The following is an 18,077-nucleotide window of genomic DNA, read 5'->3' on the forward strand; positions in this document are numbered from 1 at the left end:
TAAATGCATCATAATTTAAATTCTAGAGAAAAAGCTAAAATAAGATTGTCATAGAATCTAAGCATTAAACTAAATCAGTACCATAGATTGAGTTATTCTTTTCTTTCTTTATTTTTCAAGACAGGGTTTCTCTGTGTAGCCTTGGCTGTCCTCGACTTGTTTTGTAGACCAAGCTGTCCTCAAACTCAGAGTGATCCCCCTGCCTCTGTCTCCCATGTGCTGGGATTAAAGGTGTGAACCACCACACTTGGCTCAGATTGACTTATTCATAAGTTTGGAAATATTAAAAAAAATTGATGCTGCATTACACCCAATTGTAAGACTTGCTCAATACTGTGCACTCTTTTTAGAGCACATGATTATATGAGACAGAGATTCCAGCCAAGGCTGCCCATGGTATTAATCCATGTGCCCTTACTTCTCAATTTTTGGAATTACAGACATGTACTACCATGCATAGCATATAAAAATTTTATTAATAGCACACAAAATATACTTGGTTTATATAGAAATATTATATTTCTTACAAAAATTAAAAATCATTATTAATTGTGTCTCAATTCCTGAAAGTGCTCTTGAAGAGGTGAGTTGGAAGTCCTCTACATCATTAGTTGGAAAAATATGCCAGGATCCTAGAAGTCAATTTTGCCTATTTCACACGGCAAGGGAGTAAACTACTCTCAGCTAAATTTCAGAATACTTCTTTCCATTCCAAGAAGACAGGGAGTGGAGGAGGGGGGTTATCTTAACTGAGAACCCTTGTGTCTCTGGTGTGAAACCAAGAATTAAAATTCTAAGGCTTTGGAATAAAGCTGAAAACTGTCAAAACACAACAAAACATTGTCAAAGCAAACCTATGGAGACAATATTGAGATGTCAAAATTAAGATGAAGCCGTTGCAAATTGGAGTAGCACTTTTTAGCAGTGAAGCTTCTATTTATCTGAGTGTGCACTGTCACTCATTCTGAGCGAATTGTTCCTACCAGATGTGTAGGAGGTGTGAGAAACATTCCAGTACATTCCAAAAATAGGATATTGTTCAAAGTGAATTATAAAATTGTAATAAAGTTAGATTACTGTTTGAAACCTAATTTATTCTTCAATCTTATGTATCTGTTTCCTTTTAGACTGTATGTATCGCCTTCACATATGTGCACTAAACAGTACTTTTTTTGTTTTGTAATATCTATGCAGTCAGTTTTGAACACAATGGTAAGTGGGTCTTGAATTACCCATTAAAAGGGTAAGTGAGTACAATGAAATTATTTTATAATTTCTGAGCTGATAATGACGATTGATGTTATCATCAGTGGAAAATTCTCTCAAATTATTTACTTAAGAACAACCTACTTTTCAACATTATTGTTGTCTTATCATAATATCATCAGTTTGTTTTTTCCAATGATTTTCTGCCAAATATTCAAATATATATATATATATATGACTTCTTATATTTACATTTTATCATTAAATGTAGATTATATGATACTAGAATTTATATCATGATTCCCACAAGACTCTTATGAAATGCTGATTTGCAAACAATAGTGTTTCTACTAGGTGTTTATTTCTAAAAAACCGTTTTTCATAAAAATAACTTAAGGGTCTAGAAAAATGATTCTCAGCATTCCTAATGCTGTAAACCTTTAATACAGTTCCTTATGTTGTGGTAATCCTCAGCCATAAAATATTTTGGGTCCTACTTCATAACTGTAATTTTGCCACTGTTACAAATTGTAAAATATCTGATATGCAGGATATCTGATACTCAACCCCTGTGAAAGGGCCATTCGACCCACCACCCCCCAAGATGGTTATGACCCATAGGTTGAGAATCACTGGTCTAGAAGGTTGATCAACGTTTAAGAGCATTTGCTGCTTTTCCAGGAGATACAGGTTTGGTCCCTGGTACACACATGACAACTCACAGTCGTATATAACTTAAGTTCCAGAGGATCATCTGTCCTTTTCCAGCCTCACCAAGAACGACACACACAAGATTCACATGTATACATGAGCCAAAATATCCATACACACTAAATAATAAATAAATATCTGTCTGTATGCTTATTTGATTATTGATCTTTTTATGACAATTATGTCTGTCAAATATTGAAAATAACACCTGTTCATTACCATGTTGAAGAGGGGCGAGACAACTTTCTGGACGGGTGTAAGTTTTAGGAGGGTTATGACTCTGTGTAGGAGGACTTTGTAGTTTTGCTCTAAACTTTGTTGTGGGAGCTGGAGCGATGACTCTGCGCTTACGACAAGCGAGCAGCCTTTGTTCTTGCAGATGATGTGGACTCAGTTCCCAGCACTCACAGGGTGGCTCACAGCCCTCTATAGCTCCAGGTCCAGGAAATATAATGGCTTCTTTAACTTCCTTTGGTATTAGGCAACATGTTCACTTGTATACATGTAGGTAAAATATTCATCCAAGTAAAATAAAAACATGTAAAAATAAGGTTTACTAATCTGTTGTGAAAGTTTTTTTTAAACCAGCTATCATATGGTCTAAACTAAATGAGGTGATCTCCAAAGCTATAGTTTGAACAGTTGTGTGTTTAGGTGAATGTATCACACTGTTTATCAAAGGAAAATGCACAATCATGTATCATTCATAATAGAGCACAAATGACACACAGTTTTAGATGGGGAAAGTAGATTATAAATATAGTTTAAAAGTGTTAGTGTTTGGACTTATTTTGCCATAGAGCAAGCCAAGTATCACTTAAAAGTATCGTTAAAGATGTTAATGGCAAGACAAAGTGTTCCTTAATGTATTATTTCGAAGAACTAGTACAGAAAATCTGATAGTCACAAATAGATTTGTAGAGAGACAGAACATTTTAAGTGCATACTTACAATGATTAGTTGGGAAGCCTGGTCAGAGGACGACATAAGCAGCCTGGTATTGTAATAACATACAAAGTAAAAGGAAGCGAGATTTGAGCATTTCTAGCTGTAATTCCATTTTAGCTCATTTGCTTAATGCATATTTGTTACTAAAACAACAGATTGCAGACAGATTTAGCTTCTGAACCATTATATAATATTGCATGCACACTGTGCAAATGGCATTAACTCTAGTTTCATAAGCCAGCATTTTCAGTCTGCTGCCAGAAAAATAAGAAAACACAATGCAACAAAACCCTTATACCTATCAAAATGGTTTTTCAGTTTGTGAAAATGATTATCAAACTGCATTGCTTTTTTTTCTTAGATCAGTAGTCTCATTTTGACTATAAAAATTGCTTTATTTATGAATAGAAGGCTCCTCTATTCACAGAAGCATTCCACTTTTGAGCCACCTTTAATTGATCTGAATCTTTTAGAGTAGTTTTGAATTAATAGAACTTTCACATCTGGACTGCCAAGACAGCCCCCTTCCCTGAACATCAACATCTGTTACTAGAGTGGTGGCTTTGGTAATGTCAGTGACTCATAGCTAATATCATTGTTACACAGAGTAGCTGTCCATTAGTACTCACTCATGGTGTTTGTTTTGTATATTCTCAGAGTTTGAACAACATATAGTGAATATCCCCACCCAGTGCCTGCACTGTCTCAATGCCCTGTATTCGCATCTGTTTCTCTCTCCATTACTTCTAATCCTCAGGAGCTACTCTTTCCTCCTCTTGCTCTTCTTCCTCCTCCTCCCCCTCCTTCCCCTTCTCCTCCTCCTGCTCTTCCTCTTCTTTCTCTTCTTCCTCCTCCTTCTCCTTCTCTTCCTCTTCCTTCTTCCCTTTTTAAGTGTATCAATTTTCTAAAGTGTAATAGGGCTAAGATACTTTGTAGGTTTTTGGTCTTATTTGTTTCCACAATGGCTACATACATTTGATGGAATTCATTTAATGTTATCTAGATCTTCTCTCCGTTCCTTAGCACATTCCCTTCCCTCGTGGAACAGTGTTTTCTTGTACAGATGCACATTTTTCATTGTGTGTTTACCAACTGAAGGACAGTTTGTTTGATTATGTTTCTTAACTATTATAAATAGTACTGCTATAAAAGTTTGTTATAGGTTTTGGTGTAGATGTAAGTTTGTAAAAAAGAACTAAACACAAAGGATTATGCATAAACTGTTCTTTCAGAGCTTTGGTGCTTCGCAGTTTGTTATTTTCTTACATCAAAACTCCTACAGGTCTGGTGGTTTTGTTGTGAGTTTATTCCAAAGTATTCCTATCTTTTGTCTTAGAATACCTTTAACATTTTTGTTTAGATGTTGATATTTGCATTTGATATCGTAATATTATCACATTATTCCTCCATGTCCCTTTTCCAGCTTTGGGAGCTCCCGCACACCCCTCACTTGCTCTCTGTAAAATCTATGTCATCTTTTTCTTGTTTTGACATACATATCTTTTGTGCATGCTGTCTCCATTGCAGACTTTTCGCATTAGGTGTAACTGTCTTTAGGTTTTGAATAATAGCTGTTTCTTCTGCTTCAAGACTGAGAACAGCTCATTACCTTGCCTAACTTCATAGAGTAGAAATTAAAATGAGCAAGCCGAGCATGGTGTCATGTGCCTTTAATCCCAGCACTCGGGAGGCAGAGGCAGGCGGATCATTGTGAGTTCGAGGCCAGCCTGGTCTACAAAGTGAGTATAGGACAGCCAAGGCCACACAAAGAAACCTTGTTTCAAAAAACCAAACCAAACCAAACCAAACCAAACCAAACCAAACCAAACCAAACCAAACCAAACAAATAAACAAAAAACAGAAATTAAATTGAGCATAAGAATTTCTGACACACATTATTTCCCCAAAGAATATTGGAGGGAGGAATTGGTCACTGTTATGTGACTTGTTAATTTTGAGCTATAGCTATTACAATTTTAATCACAAAAGAGAATGTGGTATCACTTTTAGAAATTAACCATTTTCTTTCACACAGTAGTAACCATTCTGATGATGATGGCAACAATGGAGAATGATGATGATGATGGTGATGAGGGGGTGGTGATTGTGATAACCAGGAGAATACAAGTATGAATGTTTGTTTTTCTTTTGATTTAAGTTAAATCTAATGTAAAATTAAAGACATGAAAGTAGAAACTATGACAAAGAAAGGCCTTCTATCATAGATTATTCAACAGGATATAAAGACACACAAATATTGATATTTTTCATTTTGGTTAGCATTATCATTTGATATTTTGAAGTAATATATTCTTGCACACAGACACACAGACACACACACAAACGTGTGTGTGTGTGTGTGTGTGTGTGTGTGTGTGTGTGTGAGAGAGAGAGAGAGAGAGAGAGAGAGAGAGAGAGAGAGCTGTCATGATGGAGATCAGTTGAGAATAAAATTTTCTTCTCTACATACTGTTGTATTCATAAATTAATTTAAGCTATATCAAGTGTTTTTTTAAAAGTCATAGAATTGTTGTGAATTTTGATGCTTCCTTCTATAAAGGATACAAGTATTAATATTTAATATTTAAATGGGAAATATACAGTGGGGTAGACAAAAGGGACAAACATTTTCATCTTTGGTGGAGGTTTGACCTAGGCATGCCGCCTTTCTTTGAGTTGTGGCTTTCTTCTTGATAGGCTAGGGGACTTTTGTCATTAACATGCTGTGTGTGCTTCATGGTTGACTTTTACATTATTGCTCGAGCTATTACTATGCATGCATTATTTATATGGTTGGCTATCATGGAAAAAAAGGCAAGCAATTTACTTGTCAAAACACATTAGAATGCACGACTTTAAATCAGAGTTGCATGGGTTGGTAAAAAGCTGTAATAAATTCACTTTGGCTAATATGTTAGAATCATGCAGTTTAAGATGGTCACTGTGTGACTGAGAAACCTGTAATCATCTCTGGAACTCTTTGAGTGGAATAACACTCCAAATTATTTTCACTATTATTTTAATTGGATGATACCAAACTCTATTATTATGATAACTTTTCTTTCCATTCATAGATTTTAACATTATAAATGTAAGTGTGTAGAAAATAACGTTAATAATACATGTATTGGCATTCAATATCTTATTAATATACAAAATGTTTCATAATAAAAGTATACTGTGTAATCCTGGGTTTTATTTACTTTTACTAGTTAAGCATATCCTGTTTACTGACTTTCTCATGAATGAACTGTTCTTCTTTGGGTCTGTGCATTGCAGTACTTTTATCCTGTAATAAATGGCTAAACATAGAAAATGTTTAAATAAATAGTGACCACCTTATTAATACTCTGGTTAGTGTTGTTACCAAACTTCAGGAGAAACATGATGGAACATGATTATAATCATCACTCTTGGGAGGCTGAGAAAGAAGTACAGTGAGTTTAAAGCAAGTCTGTATTAGAGAGAGACCCTGTCTCAAAACTAACTGTGGATGAGAGCCAAGCAAAACCGAAGCAATCTGTAATATTCCTACACTTGTCCAATAAATTCCAGGCCCAAAGAAAGAAGACAAGTCAGAGCAATGAGTCAAGAAATTTATCTTTCATAAATATCATTCCATTTCAAACACATTGCTGGGATGGGCAGGGCTTTTTCTTTTGTATCTCAGCAATAGATCCCCTTATATCCTCCCAGAGGGCTATGCTGACTTAGGTCTCCAGCCTCCAGGTTGTCACGGAGATGTTCCCATCCACAGTTTCTCCTTTTTCCTCCTGCTCCTGCTCTGCCCAGATCTGATCTCCTCCCCTCTCTCTCTGTGCTCCCTCTCCTACCCTCTCTTTCCCTCTCAGCCACCACGCCCTCTGTCTAGTCTGTTTCCCTTCTGTGTAGGAGTTAAGTATGCCCTGTTAGGTCCTGCTTGTTGCTTATCTTCTTTGAGTCTGTGCATTGTAGTACTTTCATCCTGTAGTAAATGGCTAAAATCTGCTTATAAGTGAATACATAACATATGTGCCTTTCTGGGTTTCCTCACATGGGATGATCTTTTCTAGTTCCATCCATTTGCCTGCAAATTCCATGATTTCCTTGTTTTTAATGACTGAGTGGTATTCCATTGTGTAATGTAGCACAGTTTCTTTATCCATTCTTTTTTTTTTTTTTTTTTTTGAGGGACCTCTAGGTTGTTTACAGATTCTGGCTATTACAAATGAAGCTGCTATTAACATAATTGACCAAATGTCCTTGCTGTATGGTGGAGTGTATTTTGGGTGTGGGGCCAGAGTGGTATAGTTAGTCCCAGTTTTCTGAGAAAGTGCCAGGTTGATATCCAAAGTGGTTTTACAGGTTTGCTCCCCTCCCTAGCAAGGGCAGTATCTATAAAGGCTGCTCTTCCTGGTGGGAATGATATTGTTCATGTGGAATTGTTGGATCCATTCTTATTGTTCAGTTTTCAGTTAATGTTTTTCTATATCCATGGATCAGACCAGAATTTCAGAAAATGACTCCATAATTGCAATTGAAGATGCCAGTAACCAAATCCAATATCAGAGTGTGATTTCAAATTAGTACTATGGCAGAGAGAGAGAGAATCCTCTACAACTAATGCCATTTGTGCTTATATGTTATCCCTAAGAGGTCAATGGCTGATTGATAGAATTCTTTCCTAATCACATTTTTATATCATAATTATTGATTATAAGAAAGCTTGCTGCTTTCTTTCATCCAGCACAACCCTGTCAAGGCTTAAAGATCCTAAAAAGTTATGAAAAACACATGTTTGGGTCTATAATTATAAAGGAAAATTGTATTTCATATAAGGCAATATATTAGGACACATATATTTAGAACATGACCATGATGTGTTGTCTTTTATCAGTGTTCTTCCATGCTCCCATGTTCTCCCCTGCTGGACTCTTGGATCAAAGATTGGTTAAGAATACTTGGGCTTTTCAGAACAGATGAGTAAAGTAATTTCTGGCAGTGGACCACAAGAAACAGAAAAGGGCTTGATTTGAGACCCAGGGTGCTTGGAAATAAAACCTCCTAGAAATATGTGGGGATTGGATCATCCCTGTTTTGTGAATCACCGTCGCAGCCATGGGCAGCCCCAGCAGAAACAGGGGATAGTGAAGTCACAGGAGAGAGAAATTCAGATTAAAAATGTTCTATATTCTTAGTCCTTTTAATTTTTATTCCTTAAGTTTCTTTTTCATTTATCTTGTATGAAATTGCACTCAGAAGCTGATTTATATATACATTACAGTATTAAATAGACTAAATTGATACTTAAAGAGGAAGAAATTTTCATATATTTTTGCATAATACACATATAAACTTTTAGAGATCAAGCAGGATATAAAAAAGAATATGTTAGTGGCTACATGACTTGTCATAAATTTAATATTGAGAATGAAAGAAAGCTTCTATAAGTGCAATGAAAAATCCGGTATAATTACTACTGTCTGTCTAACATTTTGTGTAGCAAATGGTACCTTTTCATGTATTGGTACAAATTGTAATACTCTTAAGGACAAAAGCAATAATTTCAGGGTTTACTAATTGTTTCACTCTCATTTTTTCCCAAAATTTTCTTAGCTGTGTGCCTTTGTGTGATATGCCATTAGTTAGTGGTTATAAGCTAAAAGGTTTATGTGCATATTCAATATCATATAAAATACTTTATTATAGTTAGTTATTAATCATCAGTATTACAGTTATAATTGATTTTCAATCAACTAACATATAGATCCAACAGTGAAATTGAAAGTAGACTGAATTTAAAGGTCTCCATTCCTTGTACAAATATTTTTATTTCATTTTATTTATTTTCCTCACATAATACATCCTATCATGGTTTCCCTTCCCCTACTCCTCCCACTGCATTCATTCATGATCTCCCATCCAAATCCACCTCCTTCCTAGCTCTCATTAGAAAGCAAACTGACCCTCATAGTCTTCTTTGGAGTAGGCTGGGCATTGCCAGGAAAAAACCTGTCTTATTGCCAAAGAATCCTTACAAAATTAAAAACATGTTTAGTTGCCATATTGTGTAGGACCCTGAGGCCTTTGAAGACCTTATCTAACCATTTTACCTTATCTATATATAGAATCATATCTATTTATTATACCTAGGATGTATATTCTTGTGATAAAAATAGACTAGTAATTGACATGTCCATGATTTGATTGACTAACAATTAACTTGTATTATTTACTATCCTAAAGAGTCTGCAATAGCACTTTAAAACTGTTGGAGGTAAACCTTGTATTCTACTTGAGTTGTATGGGTACAATACCTCACATTAGAGTTGAAATATATATAATGTGTGTGAAGTGTAATCTTAAATTTGAATTCTATACCAATGTCTCAAAGAACCTCCTTATGGAGATGGCTTCAAATGCAGCAAACCAGCCACTAAGCAAAATGTCCTTATTTCTTTCACAGAAAGAATTATGCCTAAAAAATAGGTAAGCTTGGATGCAGGCAGAGTCAATGGCCAAACTCTGCCAAGAGAGGGAAAGCAAGTCCTCAATTGTTCCTGCCTCACAAACATGTCTGTGAGATATACTGGGCCAGAAGGCTGAAGATGATGCTCCAACATTATAGAGAGTTTTGGGGGACTGTTCAGGCAGCAAAATTGTCCCTGTCATTTTTTTTTTCATTTTGGAAGCTGCTAACCTGTACTTACTGTTTACTCAAGTAATTATTTTATTCCTTCTCAAGTCTCTGATGGGGTTGAAGACCAGACAGTTTAGTTTTACAATGAAGCTTAGTTGTTTAGGGGTTAAGATATTTTTAGGTCTAGATAGATGTTTTAATTTGATTATGATGAGATATAATAGATACTGATTTATATTCAGAATTTTAGACTCATCAAGGTAGGAAATATGTTTGCTTCCAGGTTGCCAAATACAAATAGCCAAGACATTATGAATGTAACATTTATATAATAACTAATTGTTTCATGGTTCTTCATGCTGTATGTAGTTTATTTTATATATGTGTAATGAGATAAATGTATATGTAAAAATTAAAAATATTAAAATAAAAATAAAATAAACTGAATTCTAAAGCATAATAGCAAAATAAAATGTAATAAGATAAACTGAGGAATAACATCAAATTTCAACAAGGCAAAGAAAAGAAGGGAAATTCTAAGTGAAGGGATCAAGAATCTGGGACCTATTTATTCATATATTCAGGAATCTCATAAAAACATTAAACAGGAAGAAAAATATAAACACAGAGAACCAGATACAGACTGTTCAGGCCCTGTGCATGCTGTCCCCTCTTCTGTGGAATTCCCTAAGCTCTGAGGGAGGCATTTGATGGAGACATCCTATTTAGAACTGAGTCTCCCTCTCCTCTCTCTCTCTCTCTCTCTCTCTCTCTCTCTCTATATATATATATATATATATATATATATATATATATATATATGCATAATGTGTGGCCATGAGTTTGTGTATTTGCTCCTATCTGGTACGAGAGGAAGCTTCTCTGATGGCTGAGAGAGGCACTGGTCTGAGTATAGCAGAAAGTCATTAGGAGTCATTTTGTTTTTTGTTTTTGTTTTGTTGTTGTTTTAGTATTTAGTATTTGGTTTTACCCTACATTCCTAGGTTCCTTCTTCTCTGGTTCTTGATCATCCAAACAGTGCTGGATATGGGTTCTATCTCCTGAATGGGCCTTAGGTCAAATCAGATATTGGTTGGTTCCTAGAATTTTTGTGCCACCATTGCCCTAGCATATCAGGTCCCATTATACATCAACGGGGTTGCAGCTGGCTTAATGTTTACATTTCTCATTTGGTAGTATGCAGAGTATCCTGCTGTGCCAGAGAACATAGGAGTGAAGGCTCTAATGTAGGAGCTTGGTTGCTCCATGTTCAACAAGCAGAACAGGTGTGGTCTTTATCAATGGGCTCTTGCTGTCAGTTTGTGGGGAGATAACTATTGTCTTGGCAACAAACTAGGTTGTTACAAGAATCCTATAGAATTTGTTCAGCCAACAACTCAATATGATGTAATCAAATATCAAATACTGGAAGCTTTGTTTGGTGACAAGAGATTGCTGTTTGGGACTCTCCTCTATTGTTTGGCTATTTCATTTAGATTGTATATATATATATGTGTGTGTGTGTGTGTGTGTGTGTGTGTGTGTGTGTGTGTGTGTGTTAGAAAGCTTATACTGTATTGGGGTTCCACATTGCCTATTAAATGGTCATTAGTTTCAGATGTCTCTCACAATATATATATTCCTTCCCTCAGTTACCTGGTTCTACCTCCCCTCTACTTGATCCTCCATTTCCAGCCATAATTATCTATTCTATTTCCATTTCCTAACAATATCTGTCTGTATCCTTGTAGTCCCTTACTCTATACCTAACCTCTGTGTTCCTATAGATTACTGTTTGCTTTTCATTGATTTAACAGTTTATATTCACATATAAGAAATTATGTAACATATGTGTCTTTCTGGTTCTGGGATATCTCAGTTGGAATGTTTTTTTTTTCTGGTTATATTCATTTTTCTGCTGGAGTTGAGGTCTGAGATAAAGCAATGAGTAGTGGGAGAGAGGTTAGGAGGGACAATCTGTATGATCCACTGGAGACGATGGCATGCGGAGCAAAGGAGTTTTTAGCAGGTGTTCTACTGCAGGCTGTGCATAAGACTGGGGGATTGAATTTGAAAGATGATACAAAGAGGTGAAGGTGTTCAGGTAGCCTACCAGCATACCTGGCCTCTCCCCTCTCCCTGCCTCCATTCCCATGAGTGCTCCCAAGAAGCACATCCTTGTGGAACTTGCTGCTTTCCTTCTTCATGCAGACCACTTGATCCTTCTCCAGCCCATCCTCATACCTAGGTATTGGTATTTTATCAGGTATCCTCAGCAACCACACATATCGGGATCCCAGAAAAGTTTCCCACCGGGAGACACACCCACCACATTCTCCTAAGAAGCAGAGAAGACAACAGGAACCAAGGAACAAAATACACACCCAACAAAGACTAGACCAGATATCAGGATCTAGGATTACAATAGTTCCAATTCCAGGTGCTGAGACAACAGTGCAGAAAACCAATCAATAACAGCCAGGATAGTATATTACCACCAGAAGCCAATAACTCTACCACAGAAGAGCCTGTGTATTTCAACATAGCTGAAGCACAAGAAAAAGACCTTAACGTATGCTGTATGAATATCAAAGATACCCTTAAAAAAGAAAAGTATAAGCCCCTCAAGGAAATCTATAGAAATACAATGAAACAGTAGAAGGAGATGAATAAAACAGTTTAAGACCAGAAAGAGGAAATATAATCAATAAATGAAACCCAAACTGAAAGAAACCTAGAAATAAAAAACTTAGGGATTGGATCGGGAACCACATATGCAAGTCTCATTAACAGACTACAAGAGATGGAAGACACAATCTCCGGCATTGAAGATAAAGTGGAATGAACAGATACGGTGGTCAAAAAAAAAATTTAAATCTAAAAAACTCCTGGCACAAAACATCCAGAACCTCTGGAACACTATGAAAAGACCAAGTCTAACAATAATAGGTGTCAGAACACAGTGCAGGAATGGAGTCCTGTGAGAATTCTGAGTGCTTGTTGGAAAACACCAGGAAAGCAAGACAAGAGTTGTTATGACCTCAGTTTCTTCACAACACAGACTTGTCCTTGGACTGTCTTTCTGTACTCCTCCGAGGTATAGCAGAGAGGAGAAACTCAGGACTATGGAAAAACATGTTTCTGCCACATGTGATTGCACAGTTTATTCAATAATTTTTCTTTAAACCTCAGAGTATAAATTTCTTGATTATATGAATAAAGATGGCTATTGCATAAGACTTTAGCTCACTGCAGGAAATATTGTGCCTGTGGTGATTACAGCCCTCCTTTTGAGAGTTTTGACTCTTAATCTGCCATGTGAAGACATTTGAAAGACAAACTGAATAAAATATTATAATCCCTTAATTTATAGATGTAAGAATATACCACTACATAAAGTGAGTTAGATCAACATATAAATTAAGATTTGAGTAATTTTAATTGCTAGATATTGTTGCTATATATTTTTTCAAAAATTAAGCTTATAGCAAACATTTCATACAAATATGTAGTGAGAAAATTCATTGTATAAATATTTAAAAATTTTTAAATACTGAATTTAATTTATTTTAATGATTAAAAACACATTTCTCAAGTTGTTTTTGAGAATACAACCATCATTCAGAAAACTGTGACATAAATACCTCATTAATAATTTTTAAAAAAATAAGAACATTCTAGTGGAACTCTAGATGAGAGAATCATGGGAGAATGGCAAAGTAGAAGGATCCAGAGGGTCCTAGAAGCCTACAAGTAGAACATTATGATAGGCAGATTTGGGCCCAGGGGTCCTGCTCAAACTAAGGCACCAGCCAAGGACAATACAGGCGGTAAACCTTAAACCCCTACCCAGATCTAGCCAATGGACAGAACACTCTCCACAGTAGAGTGGAGAGTGGGATATTACTTTCTCACATACTCTGGCGCCTCACATTTGACCATGTCCCCTGGACGGGGAGACCTGGTGGCACTCAGAGGAAGGACAGCAGGTTACCAAGAAGAGACTTGATACCCTATGATCATATAGAGGGGGAGGTAATCCCCCTCAGGAACAGTCATAGGGGAGGGGAGTAAGGGGAAAATGGGAGGGAGGGAAGAATGGGAGGATACAAGAGATGGGATAACCATTGAGGTGTAACAAGAATAAATTAATGAAAGAGAAAAAAAAGAACTTCAAAAAAATAAATAAAAAATAATAATTTCAGTGCTTGTTAGGTTATACATGTTAAATAGTTACTTTCACCCTCACCAAGCCTGCATCAAAATATTCATTGGATGAAAAAAAGATAGGTGTGTATTGATCATCAACAATACCTTTACAGTCAAATGCTGCTTCATTTTCCTAATTCAGTTTTCCATTAAGTTTCTATATTTCTTGTTATTAAATAACACCACAAACATTTTATAGTACTTCAGTTTAGGCATAAATTTCTTTGATGCCTAAAGGCAACAACAAAGTCAATAGAGTTGGGAATGCCTAGAACCCTCAGCAACTGCAGAGACAAAGAGGGCACGGATCTTAAAATATTGCCTGATAACACAATGTGTGTTGTCTATGGAAAGAATGAAGCTTGGCGTGTGTTTAAGCCAGCCACCCATTTGCTAGGGCTTACACACCCAGCCGTGCAGGTGTGTTCTCTGTCTCTGCCTCCATGCCCCTCCCTCTCTATCTCTTCCTCTCTCTCTCTCTCTCCCTCCCTCCCTCCCTCCCTCCCTCCCTTTCTTTCCTTTAAAATTTTTTTTCTGCATTTCAACCATAACCACCATGACTCATTTCTTACTCCCAGTTCGTGGAAACCTATTATTACAGAGCCAACCTGCTATTGTTGCCTCCTGTGTAATGTTAGATGGCCCATCTGCTAATGGCTCTCGGTATTGTGATGACAGTGTCTGACGCATGTTGCTAGTGGTTTTTGAGCTTAAAACCTGCTCACCCAGAAGAGTCTGGTTGCAGTATCAGCTTTCCCAAGTCTGTGCTCCTGAGTCTGTGCTGCATCCTGGCTGCTCAGTTTACTGTTCAAATTAATAAAGTTGCCCTAGTTAAGAAAATGTGGTGTGTCCTGGGTGTTTGATTTTTGCCAGTCCATATAACTCTATCACTAAAGTAGGAATTTGCAGCTAAGACACATTTGCCCCTAGTAGTTGAAAACAGTAAAGACTGGATGAGAAAAGTCAAGGTATATAACCTATAGAAGCCTTGTAATTACTTCTATTTTAAGAGATTATAAACAGTGACTCAAAAGCTATAGAGAAAAGCTCTGGATAGTGTAACAGGAAGAAGATGCTAAGACCATATTTCCAAAAGAGATGACTTCTTTGGGGTATGGTAGGAAAGAGGAAGGTCATGGAGAAGGTGAAGGACAGTAGACATTTAGAGGTGAGGGAAATGAAAAGTATAATCCAGCTGTCATGAGTGATAAACAAGCTCCAATTTAAGAAACAGGGCTGATGAGACTTCGCCTGACATTGTTTTAAGACTAGAAATAATTCTAAATCAACATGGAATGCAGTCTCCTCAAAAGTAAAAGGAATCCGAAAACCAAACTCATTTTGGAATGCTGAGACATACATCAGTGGCTAACAAGACACATGAGGACTCTTGGCACTGATGTCATGTAGGAGCACAGGGCATGCAACAGAAGACAGACATAGGTCATTCAGAATATTTGTTAATATCAACTATAAGTAAAAAGATGAAAACTGGCAGTGTCTACAGGATACAGGCCTGGGAAGAGTGGAATCCAGAGTGCTGGCTTGAGTAAAAATGGCCTTTATAAGCTCATAGATTTGAATGCTTGGTTACCAGGGAGTGGCTCTGATGGGATGTCTTGGCCTTGTTGGAGTAAGTATGGCCTTGCAGGAGGAGGTGTTTCCTTGGAGTGGGCTTTGAAGTTTGATTTGGCTTGCACTCTTCCTGCCTTCTGTCAATCTGAAGGATCTCCAGCACCAAGTCTGGCTGCCAGCCATCATGTTTCCCACCATGTTGACAATGGGCCAATCCTATGAAACTGCAGGCAGCCTCAGTTAAAATGTTTCCTTTGGAAGCAGCAGGAGGAAGCGTTGTCTCTGACTACATTGCCTGCTTTTAGATCCCTTTCCCCTAACTGGGCTGCCTTGCCTAGTCTAAGGAGCAAAAGATGCGCCTAGTCCTGCTGCAACTTGATATGCCAAGGCTGGTTGATATTCAGGGGGTCTTCCCCTTTCCTGAAGAGAAATGGAAGAGTTATGGGATGGCAGGGAGGGGAAGGGAAAGAGAGGGACTTGGACTAGAGGAGGGAGAGAAAGCTATGTTGAGATGTAACATAAATACATTAATTATGCTCTCTCTCTCTCTCTCTCTCTCTCTCTCTCTCTCTCTCTCTCTCTCTCTCTCTCTCTCTCTCTCTCTCTCCATAGCACTAGAACACTGATTAGACATACAGTCAGCAGGAAAGTAAAGTAAACAGCTGAGATTATCTTTGTTCTGGATTCATCTGGCCTATAAAATGAAGTCATGGAGTGAACATGGGTAAAGCGAGACTGTAAATTGTTATTGTCTCAGAAAAATATGCCCTGTGCACTGTAAGAGTCATCAGGGCACCTTCACATCAAAGATGACATCGTCTCATAGTCTTGGTCATTACATCAGAACAGAAGATGCTAACATACTAAAATTTTGTGGAAGTTGAATTCAAGGCATGGCTTTCGCAGCCCAGTGACATGTCCTTGGGCCCAGAGGGAAGCTGCAGATCCTGGTCACTTCCATAAAAAATATAACACAAGGGACCAAAGAACAGCAATGTTTTCAAGCTACACAGCTGAGGGTCTGCAGTATCCTCCGGGATACATTTTCATGCTCTTAGAACACGTTGTTCTGTGAAAAGCAACAAAGGAGATAGGAATCCTTTATTTTGTTCTCTATCCCTTCCACAAAGATATTGTTTTAGAATTTATTTATTATGAACAGTAATACACAAAATAAAATAATCTTTCCCAAATTTCCCATGGTAGGAAGTTACCTTGGCAACTTCAATGAAAAGGAGTCTGCTATGTATTTGACCTCTACACTTTCACTTCAGAAATAATGAAGGATTCTATATGAAACCTCTATAGAGTTACAAAAAGAAAATGGCATGCCCCAGGATAAGTACATTTTTAGTTCAAGTAGTTTGTTAGGTACAAGAGACTCATGCTAAATCTAACATAGAAAATGACTGCTGTGAATAAATGCTAGTTGCAGAGTGTGAATTTGCTACAATTTCTTTGAAATTTAATACAGATCTTGCCAATTCTCCACAGTTGCATGTTTTTCAAAGAGCTACTTACTAATGAATTACCTTAATTTTTAGTTAATTTCATTTCTACATATAATATCAAAATGGAAAGCGTTGTCTTCTCAACTGTGTGGAAGGTTCAGAATGTGTGTCTCAGGGCCCTTTTATGTCAAGGCATCTCCTAATACCCCTCTGTCTGTGGTCTGTGCTCTTCCTGAATATAGCTAATGGGTAGTGTCTGAGTAAATCAATGAGTAAGTCCTGGTTGAGGTCAAGCTTAATCTATTTAAACTCAACTGTCCTCCCATTTGAAAAGAGAAACATCAATCAATACCTGCTTCTCTTTTTATGGGTTTATTTTCCCTTAATCTCTCGACCCACCTTGGATTATATTTTGAGAAGCAAGAGTTCATCTCCTCCAGAAAGTCAATATTTTAGCCATAATACTTAGAAATTTGATATCTATAACGTTTTTTGCATACATACACATAGTCCTTTAGATGATTTCATTATTTGTTGTGTGTGTTCTCAATGATGTGTGTGTATAATGTATACTCCATTGTATATAGGCAGAATATATGCAAACATATATAGTATCAATGTATTTATGCTCATATATATGTAGATATATCCTCCAAAATGGATAAAAGACTAATCTCACAGGAAATAAAGGTCAAACTAAGTTTACTTCAGAATGAAACTTTCCCATCTCAAGTATATTTCCCACGTGAATAATGAAAATGGTGCTTGAAGAATGAGAGTGCCTATATGGCCAGCAAGGTGCTCTTACTCCTGCTATATGTGCTATGTTAACACACACACAATTCAGAGAGAGAGAGAGAGAGAGAGAGAACAACATGTTTTGATCATTTTCACCCCTCTGACAACTCTCCCCAGTTTCCTCCTCTTGCTTTCCGATGCCCAGCACTGCATCCTCTTTTTGTTATGTACCTGTTTTTATTTGCTATGCGTCAGTGTTTGCCTGCATTCCTACATGAGCACCACATGCATGAAGTAGCAGTGGAAACCGGAAGTAGATGTTGGAATCCCTGGAACTTAAGTTACATATGGATTGAGCTACCATATGACTGCTGGGAGGTGATTCTGGGTCCTGTACTGGAAGGGTTCATCTTTACAGATGAGCCACCTGTATAGTCCCATGCACTCTTTAACAGAAAGAAAGAAAGAAAGAAAGAAAGAAAGAAAGACAGAAAGAAAGTGATGTTAAGCTTAACTTGTCCTGCTCATATAGTTTTGGATGTCACTTTCCCTTGAAACATGGTTAATTCCCCAGGGGCCTCACATTTTTATATTTATTCCCTTTACATCCCAATTGCAGG

This window comes from Acomys minous, assembly GCF_964271855.1.
Source record: "Acomys minous genome assembly, chromosome: 5".
Lineage (NCBI taxonomy): Eukaryota > Metazoa > Chordata > Mammalia > Rodentia > Muridae > Acomys > Acomys minous.